This window comes from Lithobates pipiens, unplaced genomic scaffold (genome assembly GCF_037356315.1).
Source record: "Lithobates pipiens isolate NorthernLeopardFrog02 unplaced genomic scaffold, aLitPip1_a1.2 Scaffold_3, whole genome shotgun sequence".
NCBI lineage: Eukaryota > Metazoa > Chordata > Amphibia > Anura > Ranidae > Lithobates > Lithobates pipiens.
Window position 1 is genome coordinate 176,660,085 of NW_027507790.1, and position 15,814 is coordinate 176,675,898.

Sequence of the window (15,814 nt, forward strand, 5' to 3'; positions counted from 1 at the left end):
TAGGAAGCCTCTGTGATTTTTTATTTTTTTTTCCCTTTTGGATAAAGACTGTAGGGGAAGGGAGAGAAAAGAGGAAGAAAAGGAGAAAAAACTTGTGTATGTTTTAAGTCGGCCTCAGTGGATTGAAACTATGGGAATGTAAATGTATCATATAACAAAGAATAAGACGGTTTCTTAAATACGGTCTTCTAGGCCTTTTTTTTTTTTTTTTTAATCTGTATCGCTCTGGTATACTGACGTCTATCGCAGTAATCGCCATTTTCCCCCAATGGTCGGACACTACCAGGAGAAGAGATATCTTAAACAGTCATCATTAAAAAATAAAATTATATAAATAAATTGGAGTGTGTTGGTGTGCCTGGATAAATGAAAGGAAAGACACCGAAGACGGGAGCCATCCCAAAATCGCCTCGGCGGAGCCTGGTTACCAGCCCTTGCGCAATTAATATATATGTCACGCAAACGGGGGTAACGGAGAAACAACAGCTTGAAAAAAAACAACATACAAGAAGTTCACAAGCTGAAAATAAAGACAAAAAGGAAAGGGAAAGAGATAAGAAAGACAAGGAAAAAAGAAGGCAACAAGCGCAAAATAACTCTCTACAGGACCAAGATATACCGCCTGAGGAGGAGATGGACCAACTAGTAGAACTAGAGTGTGAAATAGAAGGTACACAGATTCACCCAACCCAACAGGAAAACCTCCAATCTTTGCCTACAAAAAAGGAAATAATCTCTATGTTTGCAGCTCTGGAAAACTCCATGAAATCGGAAATGGAAAGACTACATAAGAATCTAGGACACATACTGGAGCGGGTAGAAAACATAGAAAAAAAAGCAGAAAAAGATACTAATATAATAAAGAAATTAGAAGCAGAAATAGTATACCTAAAGAAAGCACAACAAGAACAAGCATATAAAGTTGAAGACCAAGAAAACAGAGACAGGAGAAAAAATTTAAGAATACGTGGAGTCCCGGACTCATCACAGCGAGAGGATCTCACAGATATAATAAAGAAGATCTGCAATCCATTGATGAATAAAGACACAACTAACCCAATAAATATCGAAAGGGTTCATCGATTAAGGAAACAAGATATGCCACGGGATATAATAGTGCGATTTCAAAACGAAGAAGATAAATATCAAATATGGAGAAATATAAGAGCAAACGCACCAATAGAATATGAAGGAAAGGACATTCAGATATTCCAGGACCTATCTCAAGAAACCCTAAGGAGAAGAAGAGTCCTAAAACCTTTACTAGCAGTGTTGATTGAGAACGGGGTCCAATATAACTGGGGCTTCCCTGCATGCCTAATAGGCAGAAAGAATGGTCGAATAGGAAGACTGAGACATATCGAAGAAATAACAGAATTTTGTAAAAAACTTGATATCCCAGTACCAGGGACATAGGAGTGGAGGAGGGGACAAACGGGGAACTGGTCCCCCCCTCTTCTGTAATGGGAGAGGGGGAGGGGATAAGTGAATATAGATAAAGATAGGGGTGTTGTGCCCCTTTTTTGTTTTTGTTTTTTCCTCCCTGGGTCGTTTCCTCCCTCTGCCTCCCGCTCGCTCGTCCCCCCCCCCCTTTTTTTTTTCTTTTTCTTTTTTTTTTTAGGAGGGGGGAGGGTGGGGAGAGGGGAGAGAGTTGGGGGGTTGGGGGGACGGGGAGGTTTGGGGGGGGACAAGATGTACCTGGCATGTTGGTTAACCGTCTCGCAAGTGATAGGTGAGATGGATTGCGACACCGCCAAACAGAATTCCACCCTAGGGCCATGGGACAAATGGAACAATGGGGTTCCTGATAAAGTGCCCTGGACCATGGGGTCATATTTACATCAAAAGAGGGAGCAGGGAGGGGGGTGGGAACGATGGGAGGGTAAATCTGTTGGCTTGAATCCATTAAAAGAAAGTACCTAGATTTGTCTAATGCCGGAAATTAACATAGTAACATATAACGTTAGAAGAATGAATTCTCCTAAAAAAAGGTATAACATTCGCAAAGAGTTGGAGGGATATTCTGCGGATATTGTTTTTTTGCAGGAATCTCATATATCGCTAGATTCCAACACTAGGTTAAACACAGCAAAATTCCCAACTTGGTATTTTGCAGACTCCCCGATTAAGGGAGCTAGGGGGGTAGCTATTGGGATCTCGAAAAACGTTAATTGGAACGTAGAAGGAATGAAAGTGGACCCAAAGGGGAGGTTTTTAATCTTAAAAGGCAACATATCAAAGAAAAGATACACATTAGCTAATATCTACTGCCCCAATAAGGGCCCAAAAAAATATCTAAATGGGATTTTGAATACATTAGAGAAATATAAACAGGGCCAAGTGATCTTAGCGGGTGATCTAAACTTTGCTATGGATCCCGATATAGATAGCACGTCACATGGTTTTCCCAAGGAAATCAAACAACACAGAATACTAAAAAGGAAAATATACACACAATAGCTAGTGGATACATGGAGAATTTGTAATTTGGGAAAAAAAGATTACACGTATTATTCCTTGGTTCATGGCATGTACGCAAGACTGGATTACATATTTGTAGACCATGAATTATTGGAAAACGTGGTAGACGCGGAAATAGGACCCATTACTCTGTCGGACCACACATCGGTGAAAGTTAAAATCAGAGAGCACGAAATGGAGTGCAGAAAAGGGACTTGGAGACTCAATGAGGCTCTATTAGAAAATGAGGAAACAGAGAACACTATAAAAATAGAGATCGAACAATACTTTAAAACCAATGATACAGTAGAAGTGTCTAAAGCTACTCTATGGGAGGCTCATAAAGCCCTAATCTGAGGGAAACTAAATTCCATAGGTGCCGGGAAAAAAAAAAGAAAGTGAAATGAAATTTAACAATTTAAAAAAAGAACTGCATGAGCTAGAACAAAAACACAAGAGACAATTAGACAAAAATATATATAAAGAGATCACCCAAAAATGCATACAACTAAACGACATGATGGAATAAGAGTCAAGAAAAGTATATAAAAATGTAGCTAAAGAAAGATATATGTGGGGAAACAAGACGAGGAAACACCTGGCAAGATTAGCACGGAAAAAAAAAGCCTCAAATTACATAGAAAAGATTAAAAACGCGCATGGGGAAATGAAATTCAGAACATCGGAGATAGCAAACGCTTTTAAAACATACTCTAGAGCTCTATACTCAATTAGGAATACCGAGACAGAAAAACAGAAGGGGATTAGGAAAACTAAAATCCAAGAATATTTAAGTGATACAGACTTACCCAAAATAACTGAAGAAATGGCTAAGAGGCTAGATGAGCCGATTACGCCAGATGAAATTTACAAAGCAATAAAGGAAACGCCGAACGGGAAAAGTCCGGGACCGGATGGTTTTACCATCAGGTACTATAAGAAATTTAAACAGCAACTCGTCCCAGAATTAAGTAAATTTTGGAATAAATTGGGGGAGGAGGAGGTTCTGAGAAAAGAATCACTATTGGCGAACATAACAGTTATTCCAAAACCAGGCAAAGATAAATCCATTTGTTCCAATTACCGCCCTATAGCACTTTTGAATACGGATACTAAATTATATGCGAAGGTATTAGCAACAATAATAAAAAATCTCATGCCAGAATTAATTAATGGTGATCAAGTAGGATTCGTTCCCGGCAGGGAAGGCCGAGACAATAGTCTGAGAACTTTGTTACTCATGGGTAGAGATAAGGAAAGCAAGCCCCCAATGATATTAATTTCGATTGATGCCGAAAAGGCATTCGATCGGGTAGACTGGTGTTTTATAATGGAAACTCTCCAGAATGCAGGTCTTGGACCAAAAATGCTGAAATGGATAAATAATCTATACACTCACCCTTCAGCTAGAGTGGGGGTCAATGGGAGTATGTCATCCTCATTTGAAATGTTAAATGGGACAAGGCAGGGGTGCCCCCTCTCACCCCTACTGTATGTGATCGCTTTGGAGCCATTATTGGCAAAGATTCGAAATAATGTTAACATAGGGGGGGTTAGAATGGGGGGAGAAGAACATAAGGTGGCGGCATATGCGGATGACATACTCCTATACATGACCAACCCACGATTGTCTTTACCTAGTTTAATAAAAGAAATTAGGGAATACGGCGCACTTTCAAACTTTAAAATAAATCCAATAAAAACAGTTATTTTGAATATAGGCATAGACAATAGGAAAGAGAAAATGCTACAACAGGAATTCCCCTTCACATGGGAAAAAAAAGAAATAATATATTTAGGTATAAAAATAACAAAGACGGTCCACGAGTTATATCAAGCTAACTATATTCCATTGGTAAATTAAATTAAAACATTGTTAAGGAACATAAAAAAGGGACCAATTACATGGACGGGTAGAATTAATATGTTGAAAATGGTGGTCTTACCAAAAATTACCTATAAACTCCAAATGCTTCCGATCAACATTCCAAATAGTTTTTTTAAAATAATAAAAACACTTTTCTTAAAATTTATATGGCAAAATAAAAAATCAAGGATAAATTATAATATATTAACTAGAAAAAAAATTAGAGGGGGAATGGTATTGCCAGACACTTACAGATATTATATTGCAATCACTTTGGCGAGATTGGTGGAGTGGACAAATCTAGGCACTAAGAAGAAATGGGTAAAAATGGAGGAGTCACTTATTGGATCACAATTACAAAAAAATATTTAGATCCCACCAAAATTTAGAGTAGTTAGTAATAGGGCTCACGAAATCACCTTAACGACACTTAAAATATGGGACGTAGTACACCGAAGAAAGAAATGGGTATACAATTCACCATTAATTCCACTTGAGGGCACGATTTTTTTTATTCCAGGAAATGGCACGCAACTAGGGAAACAAATGATAAATTTACAATTAAAAGATATCACGAGGGGTGGTAAGTTAATGTTAAAACAAGATCTAATAAAGAAGCATAGTTGGCAAACTTTAAGGGATTGGGAATACTTACAGATTCAACATTTTGTCAACTCAATCCCAAAACCAATAAGAGACGAAAACACATTAACGCCAATGAAAAAAATTTGTATTGCAAAAATAACAGTAAAACATAGTGTGTCACGGGTATATGATATCCTTTCAGAAATAGAGGGGTGAGGGGCTATACCAGCCATAGCCAAATGGGTACAGGATATGGGTATTAAAGTAGATGAGACTCAGATGATCGATGCAGTGCACAGTTATGTATTTGACACAATGTCAGTTGAGGCCAATTATAAGTGCCTGATGAGATGGCATTTGACACCAGATAGATTACACAGGATAGACCCCTCCAAATCTATACAGTGTTGGAGAGAATGTAAATTACCCGGAACAACATTTCACATATGATGGGAATGCCCAGAGATAAAACACTACTGGCACAACACAATAGCCTATATAGAAATAATAACTGGTGAAAGAATACCATGTTGTCCCTGGGCGTGTCTGTTTTGGGGGTAGAAGAAAAAACTGGTAACCAATTAAAAAAAATAAAATAAAAATATGCTGGTACCTTTTTAAGCCCCGTACACACGAGAGGACTTATGTCCGACAGACTTCCGAAGGAGTTCCGTCGGAGTTCTGCCGGAGTTCCGACGGAGTTCTGACGGACTTTTCGGCGGAGCGGACTTGGCCACACACAATCACACTAAACTCCGACGGATTCGAACGTGATGACGTACGACTGGATTCGAATACGGAAGTTCATAGCCAGTAGCCAATAGCTGCCCTAGCGTCGGTTTTAGTCCGTCGGAATAGCACACACACGAGCGGAGTTTTCGAAGGGACCCGGGTCCGGCGGAGTTCCGTCGGGAAAATTTGAAGCATGTTCCATATTCTAAAGTCCTTCGGACTTTGGCGAGTCAAAAGTCCGTTGCAGCCCACACACGATCGAATAGTCTGACGGACTCAGTCCGTCGGACTTTGGACGTTGAAAAGTCCGCTCGTGTGTACGCGGCTTTAGGCTTATTGCAGCAAAAGCCTTGATACCTAAAAACTGGTTACAAGTCAAAAAACCCCCTATCAGAGATTGGATACAGAGAATTGAATATATTAATAATATGGAATATTTAAGTAAAATAGAGGAAAACAAAATGAATAGATATTGGGTAATCTGGGAAAAGTGGAGATCATTCAAAAAGACGGAATATTTCATTCAGGCACTAGCGGAATAACTGGGAATGGATTCAAGGAGGGCCAACAGACTACGGGGAGGAGGGGAGGGTGGATTGGGATAAAAGGAAAATAAAAGGGTAAACAGGATAAAAGTGTAAAGGGATTAAAGTTGAAAATATATGTATTTGTATTTGTACTGTATGAGATATTTTTAAAAGCACAATAAAATTTAAATAAAAAAATGTGTACAGGGCATAACAGGTTTTCTTCTAAGTTTGCCCTGTATTTGGCTCCATACATCTTCCCATCAACTCTGACCAGCTTCCCTGTCCCTGCAAAAGAATAGTATCTCCACAACATGATGCTGTGACCACCATGTTTCACAGGGTGATGTGCAGTGTTCCACCACGCATAGCGTTTTGCTTTTAGGCCAAAAAGTTCAATTTTTGGGTTCATTTGACCAGAGCACCTTCTTCCACATGTTTGCTGTGTCCCCCACATGTCTTATTGCAAACTGAAGGCAGGGCTTCTTATGGCTCTTTCAACAATTGATTTCTTCTTGTCACTCTTCCATAAAGGCCACATTCGTAGTTAGTCATAGTTGTCCTGTGAACAGATTCTCCCACCTGAGCTGTGGATCTCTGCAGCTCCTCCAGAGTTACCATGGGCCTCTTGCCTGCTTCTCTGATTAATGCTCTCTTTGCGTAGCCTGTCAGTTTAGGCAGACAGCCATGTCTTGGTAGGTTTGCAGTTGTGCCATACTCTTTCCATTTTCGGATTTGGATTTGGATCGAACAGTGTTCTCCGTGAGATGTTCAAAGCTTGGGATATTTTTTTTATAACCTAACCCTGCTTTAATCTTCTCCAGAACTTTATCCCTGACCTGTCTGGTGTGTTCCTTGGCCTTCATGATGCTGTTTGCTCATCAAGGTTCTCTAACAAAGGGGGCTTCACAGAACAGCTGTATTTATACTGAGATTAAATTACACACAGATGGACTATTTACTAATTAGGTGGCTTCTGAAGGCAATTGGTTCCACTAGATTTTAGTAAGGGGTTTCAGAAAAAAGGGGGCTGAATAAAAATGCTCACCACACTTTTCAGATATTTATTTGTAAAAAAATGTTTAAAACCATTTATCATTTTCCTTCTACTTCACAATTAAGTGCCACTTTGTGTTGGTCTATCACATAAAATCCCAATGAAATACATTTATGTTTTTGGTTGTAACATCACAAAATGTGGAAAATTTCAAGGAGGTATGAATACTTTTTCAAGGCACTGTAATTGGTATGTGGGCGGGTCAGTTGATTGGTAACCAAGAAGAAGTAAAGGTACACAGAGACCAAGTAAAGTGGCGCCATTATTATTTGGTTAATTAAAATTACCCAATAACACAGGGGCACAAAGCAGCTGGGCTGTCCCTGAAGCCCGCGGCTGACCACTCAGCCTCTTTGTGGCCACCATTTCATTTTGTGTAGTGGCAGGGGGCAGAGACTAGAGGTCAGCTAAATCATGAGGACTGAAGTGGGAGGTGCTGGAAGAGACCCCATTTCCTCATCTCCTATCTACCATAGCCCAGCCTTATACTACCATAGCCCATCCTAATACTACTGTAGCCAACCCCTTGAAATTGAACATAATGGTATGTCATATAATTTTGCATATAGACAAGGTGCAGTGGCATAAAAAATCTGACCTCCTGATAAACTTAATTTTAGTTTTAATTATCATGGATTAGAATACATGTGGGGGCCTTTTGGTGGGAGTGGTTTTTTTTTGGTGGGGGGAGCAGGCAGCATTTGAACCTTGGACCTAGGCAGCACAATGTCTTGGGCCAGCCCTGCTCAGGTGCCCCAGTTCTCAGCCATATTGGCGGTACTTTAACACAGTCCCAGCACTTGAGGTGTCCCTTCAACAATGTTTATGTCATGGTTATGCAGTGATCTTCCTGTGTTTGCTTACCTCCCATCATGTGTTCAGACTAAGAGGCCAGCCACTTCCACCTGGTGGTTTTTATAACCTCTCCTCTAAGCATGGCTCCACCCCAGGCCCTATCAGGGAGCTCTATATTAACCTGTGCACTGCAGGCCTTCAGTGCTGATCAACCATTGTGTATTCCTTTGTGTGTTTGGCTTCCTGTTACCTGTTCCGTTACCGACTTTGGCGTGTCTTTGACTATCCCTGTTTGCCTGTGATCCTGACCTTTTGGCGTGTCCCTGACTATTTCTGTCTGCTTGTGGGCCTGACCTTGGCTTTGTCCCTCACCATCCCTATCCTCCTGTTGCCTACTGTGGGTGTGAGCTGGGGGACCCTGGGGGTCGCGACCTGGAGCCAGTTGCAGCCAAGTCCATCCTCACCACTTGAGGCTCTGGTGAACACCTGCTGGCTCTTAGACTCCGCGCCCCAGGGAGTCTTACGCTCTAACCCCGGTGGGACCTGTCTCCCGTCCTCAGCAGTCAGCCGTAGGGTCCACAACCTTGCGGTGCATTCCTGATCCCTACGGTGTGCATCTGTCACCTCGCCTCAAGGTGACCTGACAGTTTATGGTACCGGAGCAGCATCTGAGTGAAAAGGCTGGCTGATAGGCAGAGCAGCAGTGCAGGTGCACTTAGCAGACCGATAGGAAGATCTTTGTCCCAGCTCTAGATTCCCCAGATAGCAGAGCCTGTAACTGTATCCCTGTTCTATATATGCAAAAAAATGGCGCTTGAAGTATATGAGTGAAATAATTAGATAAAATTATGACAACAGTTGCAGCTGCTGCACAAAAAGTGCTATATCTTTCAAAATGTGATAAACGCATAAAAGCAGCACTAACAACTATAATATAAATGTAAATCCATACATAAATAGACAAATAACATAAACAATATAGAAGTGTCGTAAACTATGAACTTAATATAACTGGGTGATTATTGTGATGAATCCAAAGTTCCCACATAACGAATATGTGAATCCCCTTTGGAGACCCCACTCACCAGAGATAGTGGATCCTCAGCTTTTCAGCTTGGGATCAAACAGCCAGACAAACAAAATCCCTTTGAGTGTTGCTGTTCATTAGATGGATCAATCGGCAGAGGCTTGATGACATGAAAGTTATCACGTTCCACTGATAAATAAAGAGAAGGATATATAGTGAAGTAGCGCTGGGCATCTGGTTAATGTGCAACGAATCGCTACTTACAATGTAGACAAAAACACAGGTTTTAAGAAAATCTTCCGCAATCTCCGCTCGAATGGCATGCATTCCATGGAGGCAGGAAATTAGGTTACTGGTTATGCCGTAAACCGGAAGTTATGTTTTGTCCCTTCTCCAGGGTGTTATCAAAGACCTGGTCTCACACAGCTATAAATCAACCATTATGAAGAGAGAGGGAAATATTTTATAGTGTGTAGCAGGTAACTTAAAGCGGAGATCCACCCAAAAATGGAACTTCCGCTTTAAGCACTCCTCGCCCCCTTAAATGCCACATTTGGCATGCTATTTTTTTTGGGGGGGAGTGGGGGCTTCGTTAGGAGGGAGACTTCCTGTCCCACTTCCTCCTTCTGCCCAGAGACCGCCAAGGAGACTCCTCCTTTCGCCTTAGGTGGCCCCTGCCTCTAGGCGATCTCCTGGGACACGTGACAGGTCCCAGGAGATCGCCTGTCCACTCCAGGAGCGCAGAGCGACTTGCGCATGCGCCGTGCGTGCCTGGCCGTGAAGCCGAAAGCTGTCACGGCTGGGTACCCAGAGTGATAATGGAGGCGCCGGCGGAAAGGAGGGGGATAAGAGCAATGCTCCGTTCGGCCGCATCGCTGGACCATGGAACAGGTAAGTCTCTGTTTATTAAAAGTCGGCAACTACACTTTTTGTAGCTGCTGACTTTTAGTAAACATAAAAAGCTTGGAACTCCACTTTAAGGTAGCTGAAACTGGTTAAGCTTTATAATGCAAGTGCTAACCTCTACAGAGCATTCTGAGTTCCAGTCTGACCCATACTTGTTGGCAGCCCTGTTTTGCCACGAGCTCCTGCCAAGCTGGCCATGGACACCTCTCAGCTTCTTCATGCTAGGGATGATATAGTCTATGCACTGTCCTGTGATAGGGAGAAAACTGTCACGGCCGGGTGCCCGGAGTGACAATGGAGGCGCCGGTGCAGAGGAGGGGGAGAGGAACGACGCTCCCTTCGGCGCATCGCTGGACCATGGAACAGGTAAGTGTCTGTTTATTAAAAGTCGGCAACTACACTTTTTGTAGCTGCTGACTTTTAGTAAACATAAAAAGCCTAGTACTCCACTTTAAGGTAACTGAAACTGGTTAAGCTTTATAATGCAAGTGTTAACTTCTACAGAGCATTCTGAGTTCCAGTCTGACCCATACTTGTTGGCAGCCCTGTTTTGCCACCAGTTCCTGCCAAGCTGGCCAGGGACACCTCTCGGCTTCTTCATGCTAGGGATGAGATAGACTATCCACTGTCCTGTTATAGGGAGAAACACCACTACCTTAGTTACTCACATTCTCCTGGCCTGAGGCCCACCTCCAATAATTAAGGAATGTGCACACATTCGCTTAACAAAATCTTTTTTGTGGCAGAAAAACAACTGTTCTGTAGTTCTATCCTTCACCTTCAAAACAGTGTCAATACTTCACCACAGTGTAAATGCATATTACCAGAGAAGGTCCAGCCATCTTTTCTGTACTCCTCCTCAACACAGGTCCTCCTCAGGTTGGTTCTCCTCCTGAATCTACACAGGCCTACCCGAAAGGGTTCTCTTCTTTATGCTACAGGTTTACATGTTGTATACCAGGGGTAGCCTATCTTCATTACTTTTCTGCCCTAGACTCCTCCCACTCCAGAATTTTTTGAGTTGCACAACTCGACCCATTAGCTCTACTTAGAGGGGTACCTTACTAAATGGGGTGCAAACCCGTACTTACATGCTGGACCTCACTATTGGTTAGTGAGGCCACCTTGTAACTCTACATGACCAATAGTTAAGCATGGGAAGCATTGAGATGATAATAGACTTTCTCTGCATAAGCTGAAATGTGGATAATAGAGATCCATAGTACTAGGGTTCACAGGATGCTCCATCTGTAAGGATGCAGGAAAAGCTTAGCTAAAAAAAAATAACACGAGTAACTGTAAAGACATCTGTCATGCTTCTATCCTATGGACGTATGAGGTAGTACAAGCTTACACTATATGCAAAACCAATAACTGAAATCTCATTTAAAAATATTAAAATGTTAATTTAGTTAAAAAATGTTTTTTAAATATTTGTATATCTACAGCTTTCATTATAATATGATCCGTCTTCAAGGTCCTTTTCAGGTGCTCCCTGAGATTTGTCATGTAGCCATTGTTGTAGACAGGAAGCGTCTGCTCTCTCATATACACCGCAGTGTTTACCTCATGTTTTATAGAATGTACAATGCAACATGTGGGTGGTATGCAGCATGTGCAGCAGCAATAATTCAGGGTTGGGCTCAATGGTAAACTTGTTTCACATCAAACAATTTCCAAAAGCGTGAAGAAGAGATTCCAGACTGACAGCACCTGTTGAGAGCGAGCCAAATGTGGCCTGGCTGTCTTACTCCCAGTCCAGTAGAGATGCAACCCTACGCTTTCCCTCTTCCTCAGAAACCTTTCCCTAACACTAGTACTTCCCTAACGTACCTGTCCCTACGCTACCAACTCTCCAAAAGAGCACCAAACCCGGGAGCCAGGGCTTTAAATAGGCTCTGCCTGACCCAAGATGGCCACCAAGGTCACATGGAAGGGCAGCATCCAACCAGATTGCTTCCCCAGTAACCCAGGAAACCATAGAGGAACTGTGTTCCTTTTGACTTCCTCTCCAGCTACAGGGCTGCTGCATTTGAACGTCATCTGTAGTGGAGAAATTAGACTGCATCTGCCTACAAGTGTACCTCCTACATTTCCCATCAGAGTGTTCTCTGCATAACTCTGCAGAGAAAACTCTGTAATTGGAAGAGAGGACAGTGATCTTTTTTTACCAGATTTATTAATTCAAGTGAGGCTTCAGAGTGCCGTAGTATGTGAAGCATGAAACATGATTGTAGAGCACACCGCTGAGCTTCATAAATGTGTAGCGCTTTTTTTCCCAATAAAGAAGTGGTATGAACACAGTAAAGTTAGGTTCACATTTAAATGGGCCGCTGTACCCACAAAAAATGCCCCCGATCCTTTTTCAAAAATGTGCCGCACAGAACCGCATGGTGATGGGGTACCATGCGTCAGGACCTGTGCGATTATGCACGCACATATGTGAACCTTGGCTAAGGCCATAACACAGTTTTATAACCTGACACCTAAATATCATTCACCTCCTTTAATCAGTAAATACTGTTTCACATTTCTCAATAGCTACAAAGGATATAAATCCTCTTTGTTCAAACCAAATACCTTTGCACACTCATTTATTGCCTTGTAAATTCTTCTGTCAGAGTGTACTTTGCATAACTCTGTAGAGAACAGTGCACACCGCTGTGCTTTTTAACCACTTGAGATCCGCGCTATTGCCAAATGACGGCATTAGCGCGGATCTACTTTTCCATGAGACTCGCCTGATCACCGATCCGTGTAAGGGGTCGATCCCGACCCCTTATCACGTGATCAGCTGTCAGCCAATGACAGCTGATCATGTGATAGAACGGAGCCGGTAATCGGCTATTATTCCTCCTCGCGCTGACAGCGCGAGGAGAAAAAAAAAATCACCGGCCAGCAGTACAGACCACCACCTGCCCACCGCAGTGCCATCCTGAATAAAAGTAAGTGCCCCCATCAGTGCCCATAGTGCCCACAGTGCCACCCACAGTGCCACCCACAGTGCCACCCACAGTGCCATCCAGCAGTGCCACCAACAGTGCCACCCACAGTGCCCACAATCTGCCTCAAAGGTGCTGCACCCCAGTGCCGCCCATCAGTGCCCAGCAGTGCCGCCCATCAGTGCCCAGCAGTGCCGCCCATCAGTGCCCAGCAGTGCCACCTATCAGAGCCACCTATCAGTGCCACCTATCAGTGCCCATCAGTCCCATCTATCAGTGGTACCTATCAGTGCCCATCTGTGCCACCCATCCGTGCCACTTATCCGTGCCACCCATCCGTGCCATCTTATCTGTGCCCATCTTTGCCTATCAGTGCCGCCTTATCTGTGCCCATCGGTGCCGCCTTATCTGTGCCTATTAGTGCCGCCTTAACTATGCCTATCAGTGCCCACCAGTGCAGCCTATCAGTGCCCACCAATGCAGCCTATCAGTGCCCACCAATGCAGCCCATCAGTGCCCACCAATGCAGCCTATCAGTGCCGCCTAATCAGCGCACTTCAATGAAGGAGAAAAATGACCCGTTTGCAAAATTTTATAACAAAACTATTAAAACATGATTTTTTTTTTTTTTGCATCTTTTTTTGTTTGTTTAGCAAAAAATAAAACTCTGAGCTGTAACTAAATACCACCAAAAGAAAGCTCTATTTGTGGGAAAAAAATGATAAAAATTTCATTTGGGTACAGTGTTGTATGCCCGCGCAATTGTCATTCAAAGTGCATCAGCGCTGAAAGCTGAAAATTGGTCTGGGACTGAGGGGGGTTTAAGTGCCCAGTAAGCAAGTGGTTAAACGGGCAATTTTTTTTTATTCTCGAAAGCAGAAGAATGATCACGGTAAGGCCATAACCTTGTTTTATAACTGAGCATATAAGTATTGTTCATTTTCTTAATCAGTATATGTACAGGGACTTTGCTCCAACCACTACAAGCTGTCTGAAGAAAACTACAGAAGGGGGGTGGATACAGTCACCCTGCACAAGGAGAAAGAGCAGCAGTGACCGGTCTTTATTCCAGGAAGCTCCTGCACAGAGGCAAAGTTTCACAATGGATTACAACTAAGGATGAGCTTGATGTTCAAGTCAAACACATGTTCGACTCAAACACCGGCTGTTTGCCTGTTCGGCGAAGCCAGAACTCTGTGGGCCGTTCGCACCAAATTCGTGTGGCGCTCACGGCCCACAATGCACTGCGTCATCGCAGTGCATTGCTGGCTCATAATTGGCCAAGCATGCACTGTGACCCCGCATGCTTGGCCTATCACAGCGCCGGCAGCGAGGAGAGACAATTATAGCTCAGGGTGTATAGTACACGCGCCACACTATATAAGGACACCAGCGCGGCATCCTTGTGTAGTGTCTGCAGGAGTTAGTGGGTGTTGTGTGCCTCCAGTGCAGTATACACCTGTATCTACCCTTTATTGCTGTTCTCTAGCCATCTGCAGGCGTTAGTGGGTGTTGTGTGCCTCCAGCGCAGTATACACCTGTATCTACCCTTTATTGCTGTTCTCTAATAGAGCCATCTGCAGGAGTTAGTGGGTGTTGTGTGCCTCCAGCACAGCACAATATACACCTGTATCTACCCTTTATTGCTGTTCTCTAATAGAGCCATCTGCAGGAGTCAGTGGGTGTTGTGTGCCTCCAGCACAGCACAACATACACCTGTATCTACCATTTATTGCTGGAGTTCTCTAACACAGCCATCTGCAGGAGTTAGTGTGTGTTGTGCGCCTCCAGCGCAGTATACACCTGTATCTACCCTTTATTGCTGTTCTCTAATAGAGCCATCTGCAGGAGTCAGTGGGTGTTGTGTGCCTCCAGCACAGCACAATATACACCTGTATCTACCATTTATTACTGGAGTTCTCTAATACAGCCATCTGCAAGAGTTAGTGGGTGTTGTGCGCCTCCAGTGCAGTATACACCTGTATCTACCCTTTATTGCTGTTGTTCTCTAATACAGCCATCTGCAGAAGTTAGTGGGTATTGTGTGCCTCCAGCACAGCACAGTATACACCTGTATCTACCCTTTATTGCTGGTGTTCTATAATAAAGGCATCTGTAGGAGTTAGTGGGTGTTGTGTGCCTCCAGCACAGCACAGTATACACCTGTATCTACCCTTTATTGCTGGTGTTCTCTAATAAAGCCATCTGCAGGGGTTAGTGGGTGTTGTGTGTCTCCAGCACAGTATACACCTTTATCTACCCTTTATTGCTGGTGTTCTACAATAAAGGCTTCTGCAGGAGTTAGTGGGTGTTGTGTGCCTCCAACACAGCACAGTATACACCTGTATCTACCCTTTATTACTGGTGTTCTATCATACAGGCATCTGCAGGAGTTAGCGGGTGTTGTGTGCCTCCAGCGCAGTATACACCTGTATCTACCCTTTATTGCTGTTCTCTAATAGAGCCACCTACAGGAGTTAGTGGGTGTTGTGTGCCTCCAGCACAGCACAGTATACACCTGTATCTACCCTTTATTGCTGGTGTTCTGTATTACAGCCATCTGCAGGAGTTAATGGGTGTTGTGTGCCTCCAGCACAGTATACACCTGTATCTACCCTTTATTGCTGGTGTTCTATTATACAGGCATCTGCCTTTTTTGAGACTAGTGCATCAGATCGCACCGCTGCTATTTGCAACATATGTTTCAAGCCTATCTCTCATGGCCAAAACATCAGCAGCTTGGGCACCACATGCTTGACCAGACATATGTTGACCTGCCATGCAGCTCATCGGCAAGCGTACCTTAAAGACACACGCCAAAGAACAAAGTGGATCTCTCCTTGCTCCTCATCAGCTGGGATCTCCAACCCCACTAGACCTTCAGTCCTCTCTGAAACCTGCACTGAGAGGAATGAA